Source organism: Symphalangus syndactylus, chromosome 15 (assembly GCF_028878055.3).
Source record: "Symphalangus syndactylus isolate Jambi chromosome 15, NHGRI_mSymSyn1-v2.1_pri, whole genome shotgun sequence".
Lineage (NCBI taxonomy): Eukaryota > Metazoa > Chordata > Mammalia > Primates > Hylobatidae > Symphalangus > Symphalangus syndactylus.
The window spans coordinates 34,478,714-34,498,166 of record NC_072437.2 but is presented as its reverse complement, the minus strand read 5'-3'; the positions used below and the strand labels follow the sequence as shown (position 1 = coordinate 34,498,166).

The following is a 19,453-nucleotide window of genomic DNA, read 5'->3' as shown; positions in this document are numbered from 1 at the left end:
AAATAAGAATTAAGAGCCAAAATATTAAATAGCCTGGGCTTCAGGATTTTAATAAAATCCAAACAATGTCACTTAAAACTTATATACGCCTTTTTATTCACATAGCAATAATATTTTAATCACTTTATTGATGTATGTTTGACATAAATAAGGCTCTCTATATTTAATATATACAACTTGACTAGTATAGAGGTAAGAAAACACCCATAAAACCATCACCACAATCTATGCCATATCTGTTACTTCCTAGTTTCCTCTTGCCTTCTTATTTATTATTTTTGTGGTTAGAATACTTAACATATGTACTCTGTTAGCATTTTTTTAAATATACAATTACAGCATTGTTAACTACAGGCACCACTCTGTACAGTAGAATTACAGGATTAATTCATCTTATGTAATTGAAACGTTGTACTCTCCAAATCTTAATTGTAACAACATTCCAAGTTCTTGAAATTAATAACTATATTACTAAAGCACCTATCATAGTGCTAGGCATATAACAAGTGCTCAATATATAATGCTATTTTTCCTTCCTCTCTTCTTCATTACCTGGTACATTTTTCTATGTTCAACCAAAATATCATCTTATGTTTTATTTCTTCACATCACGTTCAATTGCATGTCAATAAATGATACTTAAATTGCATGTCAATTGAATGTGATGTAAAGAAATAAAACATAAGATGACATATTGGTTGAACATATGTCAAACAAAATAATTGTTATGATGAAAACTCTCGTATAATGCATTGTTGGGTGAATACATCATGTTCTAGATCATATAAAAGCTTGCTCTTCTCTAAGAATACTTGGGATCTTAGGACCATGTCACTGAATTGACTGTGACAGCCTTACTTCTATGGAACATTGGTATGCACACAGATGACACTATGCTCTCTGCCATCCCAAATATGTAACCATTCAGTAATATTATCCAGAAATCTGTCATTCTGAAAACTAACCTCAAAGGGTGTATAACATAGGCTGGAATCTACTGTGGGTAAATGAATTGAGACTGTAGCACATCTTGTTGAACTCCTAAGCTAAGCACCTAATCATTAGTACTAATCAGATTTAGAGACATAACTAAGAATGCAGATTGTTTAGAAAAAAATATTAAAAAGAAGGAATAAAACCTGTAATCAGTACACAATACAAGGTATTGGCAATAAATGTAGTTGTGGGATCACTTGACCCCTGCAACATCCATAAGAGGTTAATCTATTTCATGTAAGTACATTTTTAGTGGCAAATTTCTAGAGAATGAAACCATTTATGCCACTCTCTTATCTTGAATTTTGTGTGAAAGAAACAGCCACCAAATCTTTAGTTTTGAAGCAATTAAAAATAAATATTGTTTTGCAATATTACAGAATCAGCTGCTAATTTAAGGATGACTCAAAAAACAGTATGCCTCAAGGTATAGTTTATGGAACATCTACAAATTAATCATCTGGCCTGCCTGTACAAAATTAAGATTTCAAGTATCTGTTTAGGTTAATTGGTATATAAACCCTGGGATTCTACACATATTGTGATACTCAGATAATTTGTATGCATGAGCACCAATGTCCCAGGTAATCTTGGGAAAATGACCAAAACAAGGAGAGAGATATTATTTAGAGGCCATTAAAAAAAAAAGGGCCACTTGAAGCTAGAACCACACACTGACATTCAATATAGGCAGAGAGTGGCACTCTTGAGGCTTATTCCACTAGCTGTGTAATCGCAAATATAACTATTCTTAAAGATAGCTGTTGCTTTCTCTTATTAAAAAAAAAAAAAAAAAAAAGATACTAGGCTGGGCATAATGGTTCACACCTGTAATCCCAGCACTTTGGGAGGCCGAGGCGGGTGGATCACCTGAGGTCTGGAGTTCGCGATCAGCCTGACCAACATGGAGAAACCCCGTCTCTACTAAAAATACAAAATTAGCCAGGGCTGGTGGCACATGCCTGTAATCCCAGCTACTCAGGAGGCTGAGGCAGGTGAATTGCTTGAACCGGTGAGGTGGAGGTTGCAGTAAGCTGAGATCATGCCATTGTAACAAGAGTGAAACTCCATCTCAAAAAAAAAAAAAAAAAAAGATACTAATAATAAGTGATAAAAATTGTGATAAATATTTGACTAACAATAATAGAATCCATTGACCAGGCTGTAAGGAAATAGGCGTTCATATTTTACTGTTTTGAGTGTAAATGAAACAACTAGTGTGGAAACAAACTTAGAAATAGCTATCAATATTAAAAATGAATTTATCCATCAAATCAACAACCCACTATTAAAAACATATCCTGTAGGTATAAGTGCACCTATACGTAATCATGTATGTGTAGATCTCTTCATTGCAACATTATTTATAATAGCAAAAGACGAAACAATTCACAATGCTGCAATATGAGATTCGACAAATAAAAATAAAACATGTTATACTTACACAATGAAGAATACTGCATCTGAAAAAGTTAGGTTGCTCTCTGTGTATTGAGATAAAAGTATTGCAAGATAGCCTGATTAAAACAACAAAAACAACAAATTATAGAAGAGTATACGTAATATACTAACGTGAAAAAAAGTGGAGTTTGAAAAAACATATCCATATTTGCCCTAAGAAAATCTGGTTGTTTTTATAAGAGACTACAAAATGTAGGTTTGTTTGTTTTCATAAATTATATTTTATCTGAGAAAAGTAATACTTCTATGTATTTATGGAGTACAATATGATGTTATGTTACTTGTATAAATTGTTGAATGATTATATTAGGCTATTTTTTTCTTTGTGATGACATCTCTTAAATTTCTTTAAACAATTTTGACATATATAATACATTATAATAACTTTAGTATTTTTATGGGAAATTTAGGAGAAGAGTAGACGTCAGGACAGTACTGGGGAAAAATGTCTCAAACTATATAGCATTTTATGTCCCTTTGCTTTTTGACTTACGTTAATATATATCACGGCAAAACTAACTTGCTATAAAGTGTTTTATCTCAAAAGTAAAACCAAATCCTTGTTACAAAAAAGTAGATGTATTCTTTATATCACTTTCTCTTTTACTAGTACTTAACATATATTAAAGATTGTCAGCAGATAAAACAACAAGGAAATTTGAACAAGCATTAAATTGATTCACATGAACATTGATGAAATTATCATTTAATGCTTAAATTATTCTTATATTTTTACTATATTCTTTTTGCAGCATTTGTTCCCTGCCTTTCTGAAGAGAGGTTTGGATAATGAATCTGTTTTGGATTACTCCTGCGAATTTATATTTTATCTATTCTGTTTCCTTAGACATGTGAAAGTTGTCAGACTACAAAGAGGATTTTTCACATGGGCCAATGTGAACACATGATTTACTTGAAGCTGCAAGTAGCAAGACCAGAAATATCTATAACAGTGCTTGTTCCCGCTGGAATGAACTAGATTGAACTGTAATTTTCCGTTTAATTTCATTCCTCGCATTTAGTGTAGTCAGTCAGAATCCAAATCTAAATCGGTCTCAATCAAGTTTATATGCAGCAATTTGGCAGCTGAAGAAACATTATTCAAAACCCTAGTTGGCCATGCCTGTAGCATCTATTTCAACTGAAATGGAGACAAGAAAACTTAGAGTAAAACTGTTCAAAATATTTCCTTTGTACGCATGAATAACCAAAATATTCTTAGACTAGAAATTTGCAAGTAAATTCAAAAATATATATTTGTCAAATTTAGTGGGGAAAAAGATCCCGTTTTAGGAAAACATAATAAGCTACATTTTTCATTAGTGTTTTTTTTTTTTTGGCAGTCCCAACTTTATCTGGAGAACTAAAAATTATATATCAACTAAACTAAATGTCTTATTTACGTCATATATATTTGAAATATACTATTCTAAAGTGAATCAATGAATTATGACATTGTACAATCCGGTTGTCACAAAAGATTGCTTTTCAGAGGTTCATGTTATCTATAGTACTTATTATTATTTTGAATTAAAAACATAAATAAAGCTATCTGTGCTTGACTTTCCCCATTTGCAAATTTAAAAGTGAAATTCAAATAACTTATTTGCCTATATTTAAGTTATATAATACTCTGTAGTTCTTAAAAATTTTGCTAAATTATGTAGTCCTCAAGGTAACTCTGTAAGATAGAGTCATTATCACTATTTTCATTCACTGGTGAGAAAATTAAAACACATGGGCATTAATTAATGTTTCTTATCCCTATCAATAATATAATTTCTATGCAGCCTTGGAATTTTCAGTATCAACAATTGCCTTTAGAAGATGACATGCAATTATTATTTATAAAATAGAAAGCATTGATATTAATATTGGACTTTTACATATTTTCACCTCTAGAAATAATACCTGCATGCCTGGGTATTACTTAGGTACACCTACGTGTTTTAGCCTCTCTTTAAATTGTGCTTTGTTACACACTCACAACTCATTTGTTACTTCTTATTTACTCTTATACACATGACAGCTGCTGAACAGAACTGTCTATACATTTTTTAATTGGATATCCCATTCAAATTTTGTGGTTTATGTCTGAAACGAAATATTTAAACAAGGATCATTTGACTTACTCTTTTCCAACTTGGATATACTTGATTTCTTTCTGTTGCCTAGTTGCTCTCGCTAGGTCCTCCCACACTATGTTAAATAAAAGTGGCAAAAGTGGGCATCCTTGTCTTGTTCTAGATCTTGGGGGAAAGTCTTCAGTTTTTCCCTGTTTAGTACAATACTAGCTATGGATTTGTCATCTATGACTGTTATTGTGTTGAGGTATATTGCTTGTATACCCAGTTTTTTGAGAGTTTTTAATCATGAAGAACTATTGAATTTTATTGAATGCTTTTTTAGCATCGATTGAAATGGTCATATGGTTGTGGTCCTTCATTATGTTGATATGTTGTATCACATTTATTGCTTTGCATATGTTGAACCTTGCCTGCATCCATGGGATGAAACTCACTTGATCATGATGAATGATCATTTTAACATGTTGAATTCATTTTCTAGTGTTGTGTTGAGAATTTTTGCAACTATGTTCATCAGATATATGTTTATTTGTTTTCTGCTTTTAGTCATTGTCTGGTTGTAGTATAAGGGTAATACTGGCCTGGTATGATGTGGTTGGAAGTTTTTCCTCCTCAATTTTTAATGGTTTGAGTAGGATGAGCATTAGTTCTTTAAATGTTTGGTAGAATTCAGCAGTGAATCTATCAGGTCCTGGAATTTTCTTTAAATGAAGACGTTTTATCATTGCTTCTTACAGGAACAGAGACCGGGAAATATTGGGTAGAAGAGGGTAGTTCTTTGGCAAAGGCCTCACCCTCATGCCTGAAGACCCGTGGCCCTACATGAGAACAGGCATTTCTGTTTTCACACCCAAAAAGTTGCCTTTTGGCCCACCACACACCCTATCCTTCCCTATATAAACCCTGAATCTCAAGCTCTAGATGAGACCCACAAGTGAGGAGAAGAGGAGGCAAGCAGACCAGCAGACCAGTGAACCAGTAGACCAGCAAATCAATGACAGTGGAAAGATGCTGCAGAGAAAGATAAAATAGGAAGGATGTCTGGGAACTGAGGGGAGTTCACCCATGGGCTGTCGGAAAAGAGTCAGCTGCTGGGTGGCCCAACTCCAAGGGAAGACCACCTTCCCATTCCTTCACTCCTTCTGGCTCCCCATCCATCTCACTGAGGACCACCTGTACCACTCAATAAGACCCTGCACTCATCCTTTGAGCCTGAACATGATCTGATTCTTTTGGGACTTTGGGAAAGAGCTTGGGATCAGAAGGATATCACACTGGCACACTGCCCTTGCGATAAGGCAGGATCCATTGAGCTGATTAAAACACAAGCTGTCTGCAGACAGTAAAGTTAAAAGAGCGCACTTTAACACACTCCCTCTTGGGCTTGAGGAGTCACAGACACCCACCCCTAGAAGCTGCCAGAGGACTGAGAGCCCAAAGCACTCACCCTTGCCTCTGCATCTGCCTGACTGCATGCGCCCCCTAGGAGTTTGAGCTGTGGGGCAACCAAACAGGTGAGCCAGACCCCTCTTGCATGTCCTGTCCCTCAAGGGGAATCAGGGAAATCTGCCATTTTACTTCTATCTCATTACTTGTTATTGGTGTATTCATGTTTTGGATTTCTTCATGGGTCAATCTTGGTAGGTTGTATATGTCTAGGAATTTATTCTTTTATATCAGATTTTCCAATTTATTGGTATACATTAATAGTTGCTGTAGGCCAGGTGTGGTGGCTCATGCTTGTAATCCCTCCACTTTGGGAGGCTGCGGCAGGTGGATCACCTGAGGTCGGGAGCTCAAGACCAGCCTGGTCAACATGGTGAAATCCCACCTCTACTAAAAATACAAAAATTAGCTGGGCGTGGTGGCGGGCGCCAGCAATTCCAGCTACTCAAGAGGCTGAGGCAGGAGAATCGCTTGAACCCAGGAGGCGGAGGTTGTGGTGAGCCGACATCGCACCATTGCACTCCAGCCTGGGAAACAAGAGTGAAACTTCATTAAAAAAAAAAAAAAGATTGCTGTAATAGTTTCTAATAATCCTTTGAATTCCCAAGTTATCAGTTATAATGTCTCTTTTTTCATCTCTGGTTTTAATTATTTGGTCCTTCTTTCCTTTTTCCTTTAGTCTGGCTCAAAGTTTGTTGATTTTGTTTATCTTTTAGAAAAAAACTTTTCATTTTGCTGATCTTTTGTATTAGTCTCAATTTTATTTATTTCTCTTTTGATATTTATTATTTCTTCTACTAATTTTGGATTTGTTTTTTCTTGCATTTATAGTTTTTTAAGATACATAGAATATTTATTTGAAGTTTTAAAAAAATTTTTTTTTACATAGGTGTTTATTGCTATAAACTTCCCTCTTAGTACTGCTTTTGCTGTATATCGTAAGTTTTGGCATGTTGTATTTCTATTTTCATTTGTTTAAAAACATTTTCATTTTCATCCTAATTTCTTCATTAGCCCAATTTTCATTCAAGAGCATATTGTTTAATTTCCATTTGTTTGCAAAATTTCCAGAGTTCTCCTTTTTATTGATTTCTAGTTTTATTCCTTTGTGGTGAGAAGATATTTGATTATGATTTTAATATTTTTGAATTTCTTAAGATTTCTTTTGTGGCCTAATATGTGGTCTATTTTTGAGAATGTTCTATGTTTTGAGAATGCTGAGAAGAAGAATGTGTATTCTGCAGCTGTTGGATAAAATATTTTGTAAATTTCTATTAGGTCCATTTGGTCTATAGCACACATTAAGTCCACTGTTTCTTTGTTGATTTTCTATATGGATGATACATCCAATGATTAAGGTGGGGTGTTGAAGCCCCCTGCTATTATTGTAATATACTGTATATCTCTTTTTAGCTCTAATAATATTTGCTTGATATATCTAGGTGCTCCAGTATCGAATGCATAGATATTTATAATTGTTATGTCTTCTTGCTGAATTTATCCCTTTTTATTATATAATGACCTTTCAAACAGAATAGAGAACCCAGAAATGAATCCATGCATTTACAGACAACTTATTTTGACAAAGGTGTAAAATTTATACATTGGGGAATTGTCAGTCTCTTCAATAAATGTACTGGAAAATTAGATATCCATATGCTGAAGAATGTAACTAGACCCCTCTCGTTATATACAAAAATATAATCAAATGGATTTAAGGCCTCCACGTAAGACTTGAAACTGAAACTATTAGAAGAAAACATTGGGGAGATACTGCAGGACATTGGTCTTAAAAACAATTTCCTAATTTGAACTTAGAAGCACAGGCAACCAAGGCAAAAATAGACAAATGGGATCATATCAAGCTAAAAAGCTTCTGCACAGCAAAGGAAACAAACAACAAAGTAGAGAGATACCCACAGAATGGGAGAAAATATTTGCGAACTGCCTATTTAACAAGGCATTTATAACCAGACTATATAAAGAGCTCAAACAACTCAACAGGAAAAAAAATTTGATTAAAAATTGGTAAAAAGTCTAAATTGACACTTCTGAAAACAACACATGCAAATAGCCAACACGTATATTTATAAAATGCTCAACATTAATGATCAGAAAAATGCAAATCAAAAGTATAATGGGATATGATCTTACCCCAGTTAAAATTACTTTTATCCAAAGAAAAGCAATAATTTACGCTGGTGAGGATGTGCAGAAAGTAAAATTATTTCTCCTCATACACTGTTGGTGAATGTAAGTTAATACAGTCACTATGGTAAACATTATGGGATTTCCTCAAAAAACTATAAATAGATCTACATATGATCCAGCAATCTCACTGTTGAGTACATATCCAAAAGAAAGGAAGTCAGGATATCAAAAAGATGTCTGCAATCCCATATTTATTGCAGCACTAGTCACAACAGCTAAGATATAGAATCAAGTTAAGTGTCCATCAGTGAGTGAATGAATAAAGAAAAGGTGGTACATATACACAATGCAACATTATTCAGCCATAGAAGTATTGAAATACTGTATGGAGCTGAAAGGTATTATGTGAAGTGGCATAAGCTAAGCACAGAAAGACAATTATCACGTGTTCTCACTCTTTAGTGGGAGCCTAAAAAAAAATTGAGTTCAATGAGAGAGAATGGCATGTTAGTTACCGGAAGCTAGAAAGAGTAGTGGGGAGGAGGGGAGGAGAGAATAAAGTGAGATTGGTTAATAGGCACAAAAATATAGTTAGTTACAATGAATAAGATCTACTCCTTGGTAGCACAATATGACAACTATAGTTAACAAAAATACATTGTATATTTTAAAATAACCAAAAGAGTGAAATTGGAATATTCCTAATCTTCCTAACACACACAAAAATGGTAAATGTTTGAGGTGATTGATATTCCAATTATACTTATTTTATCATTATACAATGATGCCTACATCACAATATCACCTTTACTCCATAAATATATACAACTATTATGTATCCATAAAGATATTTTAAATTTTTAAAAAAGAAATCAAGATATTTATCTTTAAAATTTAGGCATTGTCAATGCTCAAAGGGACCATAAAGAATAGTTAATATTTGCATTAGGAATGCATATTAAGTTTTATTATAATAAAATCAAAATACAAATTTTAATGAAAATAAAACTATAATGTACATAATTTTACAAAAGATACATAAAATTTACAAAAAAGAATGTAATTTTATAAAATTTTATAAAAAGCTACAAATCAATGAAATGTTCCTTTCACATGAACCCAATAAATATATGCCACTATTATGTATTCATTATAAGTAAAAATTTAAAAATTCAAAAATTAGTGATATTTACAAATAGGAACGTTATAAGTACTGCAACCCAACAACGTTTTCTAGAATTATAACTTATCTTTGTAAATTTCAATCACACTGTTACAAAAAATTTGTCAAAAGTGATATTTTATTCCCTTAAAGTTTACATAACTGATAAATTTTCTAGATATATTTTGAAAAAAGTCACAAATTAACACATTTTTAAGAAACACTTTGGTTAGCAGGGTCTTTAGCTTTAATTAATTGTATTCTATGAATGTAGACTATGGAGAGAAATTTAGGAAGAAAGCAATGTATTACTAAGTATAGTGACCAACTTTCAAAATAGATCTCTTGAATTTATTCTTCTTAACGGAAATTTTTTATCCTTGACCAACATCTGCCCAATCCTCTGTTCCCAAACCACTTCACTCCTTGGTAACAACCAGCCTACTCTCTAGTTCTAGGAGATCAAATTTTTAGATTCCACACGAGTGAGATCAAGCAGTATTTTTCTTTCTATGCCTTGGTTATTTCACTTAACGTCCTCCAGGTTCATATATATTGTTGCAAACGACAGAATTTCCTTCTTTGTTATGGCTAAATAGTATTCCCTTGGGTGCATATATTGTATTCCTGAAAAATGCTAATAGGGTGCACGTAAAGTGTTCTCACCACAAAAGCGATAATTAAGTGAGGTAACGTGCATGTTACTTAGCTAGGTTTAGTCGTTCCACAATATTTATATATTGCAAAACATCATGCTGTACGCAGTGAATACATACAATTTTATCTGTCACCTCAAAAGTAATTAAATTTATAAAAATCAGGGATAATTTCTGCTCTGAAAATAATAAGTTAATCGTATCTTTCAGAGACTGACAAATTCCTCCAAGAGCTGATTTTAGAAGACTAGGTGTAAATATTTAGCTCTTCTTTTTGGAGTGGGTATGCTAAGAGGGTATTCAGATATCAGAAGATCCTTACAGATGTAGGTTGCCTTCCATTATCTTTCCTTCTCCCCTCTGTGGTCCTATTCTGAGAAGGAGAGTTAAAATTCAGGTGTAATGCTTCTATGGAGACAAATGGGCTACTCATTTTGGCTAACCCTTTGGGAACATATGTGATTAAACTTTATCAATGGAGGAAAATTGTGTGACTTCAGTAATTTCTCTTTATTATTCTTTTACTCCTCTCCTTAAGGTGGGGAGATTAGAGAGCAGATATATTTCCAGAGTGCCACTGAAGGCTATAATGGGAATTAAACAACCCACAACACTCTTGGAGGAAAAGCTGTTTAAAGCTTCACTGAAGAATCTTGGCCTCTAAACCCAGTATTTAGTGATGGCAGGACAGAAAAATTGTGGAGTGGGAGGTTGCTGCAGAGTGTAGTGGCAGCAGAGTTACTCATTAGGAGGCAAGACATGAGGTCGTGTGATGACCAAGACGTCTGGGTGGCAGTGGTTTGGCTTCTGAATACTCAAAGCACCAGAACTCTTGTGATGAATTACAAGGGGGATTTTAAAGCTTTATTGTCATTAGCTTGACCAAGTCATTGAACTCATTGGTTACTATAATGAATGAGTGAAGGAGTTTGTCATCAGAGATAATAAGTAACAGTGTCATTAAATGGGAAAATTGTTGAATTATTAGTGTTAGGGCTGAACAATCTCTACCATTTTCTCAAAGTGAAAAGTTAATGAACATACAGTGATTCTTTAAAAGTCCTTGGAGAAGAAATTGAATTGCTTCCAGGTTGTCAGAAAAGTGCTTTTGCAGGACAGTTAGGAGGAGGCAAGAGATAAAAGAGAGTGTCTCCTGGCCAATAAAGGACAAGGATAACAGTGAGTTGCAAAGTTTGGAAACTATTTTTTTTTTTAAAATACAGTTTGAAGTATGTCTTGATTTCTTTAGGTCAGAATGACTAAGATTGGACAGAGTGAATTCATTACAGTCTCACAGGAGGGCTTGTTTTTAACAACTATTATTTATCAATGAAAAGAATAATAATTAACATATTCATTGTTTACTGAGCATCAGGCAATGTTTTCAGCACTTCACTTAAATGAACTCACTTAGTCTTCACAGAAAATATGTGGTAGATTTATCAGTTGCTACCATTATTCCTGAATTAGAGGGAAGGAAACTGCAATAGAAAAAATTTATGTGACTTGAGTCTCTGATACTTGAGTCTCTAATCAACTAGCAGAACTAGTTCCAAATCTTGTTCAATTAATTACTATTAGAAGGGTTGGGTGGCTATATTTAAACATTGTGTTTTTATAGGCAAAACTGTTAAGATTGTATTCTTAAAGTAATTCAATATTTTAAATAGGAAATAGCATATTATTATCTATTGGAAATTAATCTATGTAGGTTTGTCGTTGTCGTTGTTGTTGTTGGCAGAGTCTGGCTCCATCACCCAGGCTAGAGTGCAGTGGCGCAATCTCAGCTCAGTGCAATCTCCATCTACCTAGCTATTTACTAAAATAACTAATCGTGCTACATTTGGAGATGTTTTCTATCAGTGATTTCAGCATGAATAATTTATAAACACACAATGAAATGAAAATTATGCTTCCAAGATAAGAGTAAACATGCGAAATAACTTGTTTCTATATAAAATTACCAAATCAATCATTGAGCTGATCTAACTAATTTTACAAATAAATATAGTCTGAGGCTACTTGACTTGCACAAGGTCACTCAGGGTTCTTTTAAGGAAACGGCATACAGAGGGTTTCAACCTGTCTTTTGTTGTATATTTGGGTTGTTTTCAGTCATTTTCTATAAGAAATATACAGGAACATTGCAAATGCATGTTAGAAATATATTCCCGAAATACTTTTGCTGGTTGAAAATGTGAATGTCTATGTCATTTTGCAAGATTTTGTCAAATCTCTCTTCGCAGTGCTTCTATTATTTTGCATTTAGACAAGAGATACATGAATTTATTCATTTAACCACAAGTTTCCCGACAGAATATATTACCAAATTACTGCACTTTTGTCAATGTCATAGATAATTTATGGGATCTTAGAATATTTTACTATGGTCAATTCTAATTAAAAGCAGGATTCAACATTATTTTATATATTAGGAATATTTATATATCTCTGTGTTTGTGTGTGTATGTGGGTGTTTGTATGAAACTGCTATTTATCTTGTAATTGTTTATTAGATTGTTGGCCTTGTTCTTATTTATATTGTAGAAACTCTTTATATAGAATTGTTCAATATGTGTTATACAATTTGTAAGTATTTTCTAGGACTTTTCTCACTTTTTTTGTTGTACTTTACAAGTATTTGTTAATCTGTTCAATCATAGGACAGCTTTTGACTCGTAGGATAATTTTTCAACAAATTAAAAATTATATTTTTCCCCATATTTTAAGATGCACCTTTCTTATGTGCAACTTTTCCACATATTTTAAAATAGATCTTGTCAACTCTATTTCCTAGATATTTTATAAAGGCTGTTATGATGGATGATATATGCTCTAGGTGCAAGCTGATAGCAAAGTTGCAATACAAACTTCTGTTTCTCTAACTACAATATTTATGTACTTTATACAATTACAAAAGAATTTCACAGTTCTTATGAACCTGACAATTGTCTAGCTATTTTACATGTATTAATTGTCTAGACCCTGTGAAGTAGGTACTGTTATCCTACTCATTTTGCAAATTCGAAAACTGAGATTTTAGAGCCACAGATTGAGTGCAGACAGCCAGAGTCATTTTTCTAAACCACTACAACGCACCATATTTCACACTGTTCAGACTGCAACCATCCTACAAGTTGATATTTCTTCAGGTCTTAAAATACTTATCATTTAAAATTGAATATGATATGTAAAATATTAAATATTGTACCCACCCACTTAATTCAAAAAATATCAAGCAATATTGCACAGATTTTATTAAACTTATTAAATATAAATTTCAGACTATTTTAGTATTTCACGTTTTCTACAAATGGTATTATTTAACTGTAGCATGATATTATCAGCAATAGCAAAAATAGCCTGTTTATGAATGTCTTCTACTTGTATAATCACTAAAATCATATCTGTCATATTGAGAGGCCATGAAGGAAAGTAGTTAAAAGTGCTAGCTTGGAATCAGCTTGAATACAATATGTACTCAACTGCTTAATTATTTTTGTAGTCACAGGCATATTTATTGTTTAAATGTTAGTTTCCTTCTCACTTGAATGGGGAAGAAAATAGTATTTTTACTTTTTCTCTAAAAATTAAATGAAATATCAGAAATGTTTTACACAAAAATGCTATACACATTTTAGCTAGTATTATTTCAAAAAGAGCTAGCCATTTTCTATACAAAGAGCAAAACAATACAAATTAACTACATGTTAAAAACAAATATAAAATAACCAATGGATTTGCATTCACTATCTCTAATGAACTAAAATGAAAGTCAAAATAAATTTTTACATATGATTAGGCATGAGAAATAAAGCATGCTGCTCTGATAATTGGGTTTGGAGACCACATAGAACTGTGATATCTTTTTGGCATCAGTGAAATTGACACTAAGCAAAACTAAGAAACTAATGGGAGAAACACAGTGAGTGATGAGATAGGGAATGAGAAGAGATTGTCTTCTCATTATTCTCACCTGAAGGAGGCAGACACATGTGGAGGAAAAAAAAAATGTTATCTTCTAAAAAAAATCCAATTAGGTAACAATAGAAAATAAATTGAGAGAAAAATAGAAAAATATGTATGGAATTTATTCTAACTCTTTAGTAGTCACAGTGAAAAATAAAAGCATATTGTACAAGTTACCCAATTCTTACTTTTTAGTCATCTTTGAGCTTCTTGGAATAACTTCATAAAAATAAGAAAAAAAAGTCTGTTGACTTCGCGCAATTAAAATAAGCTACTTACATATTATAGTATTTTGGGGATCTCTTAGGAATTTTATTCTGATGTTAATTTCTTTCCCATTAACTTGTTCACACTGAAATTCTAATGTCTTTCACTCTTTTGGGTTGAGAACCTCAATTTGAGAGTATGAATATTAGCTTGGAGACATATTATATTACATCAAACTTTTTGATGGCTAATAATTATGGTTGCACAATTAATCTGTTGTCTGTTTTATATTCTCAACCTTCATCTGAATCACATGAGTCTACACTTTTTTTGGCTTTCAGAAAAACAAACAAGCCCAGATGACATTCAATATTTACAACCTACATAGCATCTTAAGAATTATCCCTATAGCAACATATTAACATTTCTGCAGCTAATAAATGATCACACTAAGTGAGACATATAAAGAACATAAGTAGTCTTAAAATAGTTTTCTTCAGGTTTTTTACTAAGTAACTCTATTACGGCTTTCAGAAATTTTTGGATTCTATAAGTATGAATAAGTTAATGCCTATAAGCTACTTAGCTACATTAGGTAGCTAGTTACACAGATGTTGAAGTAAAAGGCATTAGTGAACAAGAAAGTGAATACAAAGCACTCCAAGCTATTTGGAGAACAAGCCCAGAAAGTGGTTTCAGAAACATCAGAACCTATTGCCATCACCATGAACATTTTCTTCATTTTTCCTTTGAAAAGATGATATAAAGAAAATTTTTGGTAAATCTAAATATACAAAATGGATCTTATTACATGAAAAATAAATAGTTCAAAGTTGCAACTCAAACATAGAAGTACTCATAATTATAACATAATTACATGGACTATCACAAATGTGACTAGATTAGATAATTTTGAAAGTCTTAAAAATCCTAATTATAATCTCACTTAATGTTATGACAAAATTTCTTTATGGAATATCTCATTTCAGTTTAAATAGCCCAATAAAGTATATCAGAAGTGTTTATTTTTGTGGAAAAATTAATTAATCTTAATTTAAAACAAGTAAGAACCTTATGCATATTTCAGATTTCAAATCACTACTTTCTGCTACCCAGTTTTATAGAATAACTCTAGGCAAGTTGCAACACATTTAATTAACTTTATGTTGCTTCACTAAAATAGGGATGTGGTCTGTTCCTTTATATCCTACTTGTAATGAAAGCATATGAACTTATAACAGAATATTTATTTTATAAAATAAACATATATGAATGCGTATTACTTAGCAATGGCTTTTGATCTGCTTCATGGCTGATAGGGCAAGAACATTATGTAATAATATATTGTTCTGTTTTCTACTCTTATTTGATTAATGTGGCATATGGATATTTTTATTTTATTAAAAGTTCTATTTTAATGACCTTCATTTGATTATTTTTGAAATGTAATGTGCATAAATAATATGAATTCTTTCATACACACTAGTGCTAGTAAATTTGTGGAACTGCTTTGAAGAAGAATGACACTTATACAAATTCAAATAATTTGACTTTGAATTTTGAAGAATTTATTTAAGCTGGAATTGTCAAATAAGTGTGCAGAGACATATGCTTGACGATGTACATTGAAGCATTATATACAATGGCAAATATGTACATATAAGGTGAACTTTTATCATTAAGAGTATGACTAAATAAATATTCTTAAGGCAATATTATTTGTAGCTAGTAACTAACATAGTGTGAATCTATAAATACTAATAAGGTAAGGATGCCTATGAAATATTGTTCACTAAGCCTGCTAATCAGTATTTCTAGTATAATTAGTTTTTTAATATGTAGATAAATTACATATTCAAATATTAATTTCTATATATTTATGAATATCTGTATAATATGTATGTTTATATTTATTAAGTACTTGTGTCTGATTATGTCAATATATTATGTGTGGCAAAGAGGTATTTTAAGGAATATTTTGAAACACCATAGAACAAAATTGGACCTGTAAATCTATTTTTAGAAAAAAATTTTACATCATATAAAGATAATATCAAATATTAAAATACCTAAAACTGTACACATCTATAATGTTTTATGGAGTCTCAGAAAGAAAAATGAATTTAACTTTAAAAATTAACATATACTATTGACTGTCTATATTAATATCCATGCAAGGGTGCAAGACGTAAGTATATAGAAAGAAAGAACAATCCAAATAACCAAGAAAACAGACAATTTGCAAGAAGTTATGGTAATGATTATTACATCTGTTTAGGAAATTCCAGGTGCTTGTTGGATGGTAAAACTGTTGAACATCAAATTTTACCATTTCTTTGTTGGAATTTAATTCATTCTAGAAGTTTCTGTAATAAGAACTATAAAAATTCCTGACGAATATTCAGGGAGAGTCATGGGGTTAACTGGAAACAAAACATTAGCATCTGGTTCTACATCTTTCTGCCTCAGCAATGCTTGAGGATTTGACACTTCTTAGAATCCTTCTTTGAACGACAGCCTCAAGGAGTCAACAGAAGTTTATTTATACTGGATCTAAGAGGAATGAAAACGTGGCTTAGTATTATCACTCTTACAAAGCATCTGTACTTCATTTTTTAAATTAACCACAATATAATTAGTAACTGATAAATGATGAGATGTTTTTGTGCTGGAAATCGGCATTTTCTTTTTCTTTTCTTTCTTTTTTCTTCATATATTTGAGAAGTTGTACGGCTTACTAAAGTATAACAATTTATGCTTTCATAGGCTTCTCTAAAATGAGATTATCCATGCACACTCAGCCTCTTCTCTTGTGTCCCCACATATTTAAGTGTATATTGTGTATATCAGATGTTGTACACTGAAATTGTAAGCCAGTGCCTTGTTACTTGCCTTCTTCAGTTGTGTAAAGTAAGTATGCTTCTGCTACACAATGCCTTTAATGTCCTATGAATGTGAATATTAAAACAATCCAAATATGGCTAGCTTAGTCAAATGCACTGTGTCCAACCAAAGTTAACTTATAAGATTAAAATAAACAGATGAAATAAATTATAAATTGAAAGATAGCAACCCACAGGCTATTTTTTGAGTGATGCTCTGGGCAGGAGAGGGATGTGGAATAATAAAAATATTTTCAAGCATATTTAATGTTTTAAATTGAATGTGAATGATTGGAATAACTAGAGTACATCATATTCATATTTCTCATAATGATCTTCATTAAACTTTCTGTAATTCATCTATAATGTATCCATTTTTGTCCACTATCTTTACCTGTTGGCATTACTGTTTTGGTAGAACTGTGAAATGGAAGAAAAATTGAACCTCCTTTTCTGAATCCTAATGTAGCTGATTTTTGCCTATGATAATTTAAGTAACTTGATGCTTTTGTTAGTCTTTTTTTTTTTTTTTTTTTTTTTTGAGACGGAGTTTCGCTTTTTTGCCCAGACTGGAGTGCAATGGCGCGATCTCAGCTCACTGCAACCTTTGCCTTCCAGTTTCAAGCGATTCTCCTGCCTCAGCCTCCCGAGTAGCTGGGATTACAGATGTCTGCCACCACGCCCAGCTAATTTTTATGTTTTTAGTAGAGACGGGGTTTCACCATGTTGGCCAAGCTGGTCTCAAATCCTGACCTTGTGATCCGCCTGCCTTGGCCTCCCAAAGTGCTGAGATTACAGGTGTGAGCCACGGTGCCTGGCCTTATTAGACTTTTTTAATATTGCCCAGGAGAACTAAACACATTCCGATTAAATCAGTAGTGAGTTTAAAAGGTAAAAAAATCCAACTTTTTAGAAGAAATAAAAAATATATCAGCTATTACCCAGTCATACTAATAAAACTACTATAGTACAGTTTATTATATTGATGAAGAATTGAGTTGTGCAGATATGAGTTAATAATATGCCACACCTCATTTCATAGACAATAAATAACCCTAATGTGGTGGATATAGGTCGTTGAATGTGTATGCTAACTTGTGATATATATAGCTTAAAAACAGTAATTCATATAGTATTTGATATAGAGATAATGTATTTACTTATCAATTTTCACTTAAGACTAATTTTAAATATCAGCCCATATAGACTAATGTTCATTTAGAATTATCCAACTATCTAATTTCTTCCAGTTTGGTGGATATAAAATGGTATCTCATAGATACTTTGCTGGTTATAAAGAGTTTGATGTCTTTGTATTCTTAGGCATTTACACTTACGTTTAGTGTATTGTCTACACTTAATCTTCATTTTCTTACTTTTTTCCATTTTAAATGTTTTGTTATGCAAAGAGTTCCCTGTCAGTTTTAGGAATTGCAAATATGTTCTTTCATATTGTCATCTGTCTGCTAATTTTACTTAAGATTTCCTTTGTTGAAAATAAATCTGTAATTTTTTTTTGTAATCAAACGTCTCAGTGTCAACATATAAAGTGTGCTTTGAAGTATTGTTAAGTTACTTCAACCATTGTGGAAAGCAGCATGGCGGTTCCTCATAGATCTAAATGCAGAACTACCATTCGACCTAACAATTCCATTACTGGGTATACATCCAGTGGCATATAAATCATTCTAACATAAAGACACATCACACGAATGTTCATTGCAGATACTATCCACAATAGTGAAGACATAGAATACACCTAAACGCCCATCAGTGAAACACTGGATAAAGAAAATGTGGTACATATACACCAGGAAGTACTATGCAGCCACTGAAAAAAGAGATCATGTCTTCTCTGGGAATATGGACAGAGGTGGGGGCTATTATCCTTAGCAAACTAATACAGAAATCTAAATGCTGCATGTTCTCACTTACAAGTGGGAGCTAAATGATGAGAACTCATGAACACAAAGGAGGGAACAATAGACACTGGGCTCTACTAGAGGGTGGAAAGTGAGAGGAGGGAGAGGAGCCAAAGGGAAAACTATCGGGTAGTTAATACCTGGGCAATGAAATAATCTGTACGACACACCTCTGTGACCCAAGTTCACATAAGTAACAAACTTTCATATGTACCCCCAACTCTAAAATAGAAGTTCAAAAATAAATAAATAAATAAATAAACAAATAAATAAAATATTCTGCACACCTCATGGCCACAAAGACATCTGTGCACATTTTCATCCATCAGGTTTGCTTTGCCTTTCACATTTGCTTCTTAAATATAGATTTCAGATTTCAAAATAACATAAGAAATTCAACTTACTGTTCTTTCAAAGATTAATCACACCACTTTAATCCTTTTTACTGAGAAATTCTTGCCTCTTCTATTTACAATACTAACTTTTAATTAATAAATATTCTATCTATAAATAA

At 32.4% G+C, this 19,453-nt stretch overlaps 1 long non-coding RNA gene across 3 annotated transcripts in view; it reads left to right on the top strand.

Moving 5' to 3' along the window:
• The window catches only part of LOC129463847 (uncharacterized), a 32,484-nt gene that overhangs the window by 8,636 nt on the left and 4,395 nt on the right, over window positions 1–19,453 (top strand). For all 3 annotated transcript variants that reach the window (XR_008651305.2, XR_008651304.2, XR_010115911.1), the window contains one exon: window positions 5,282–6,058. This is a non-coding gene — a long non-coding RNA (uncharacterized lncRNA). The remainder of the gene's footprint in view (window positions 1–5,281; window positions 6,059–19,453) is intronic.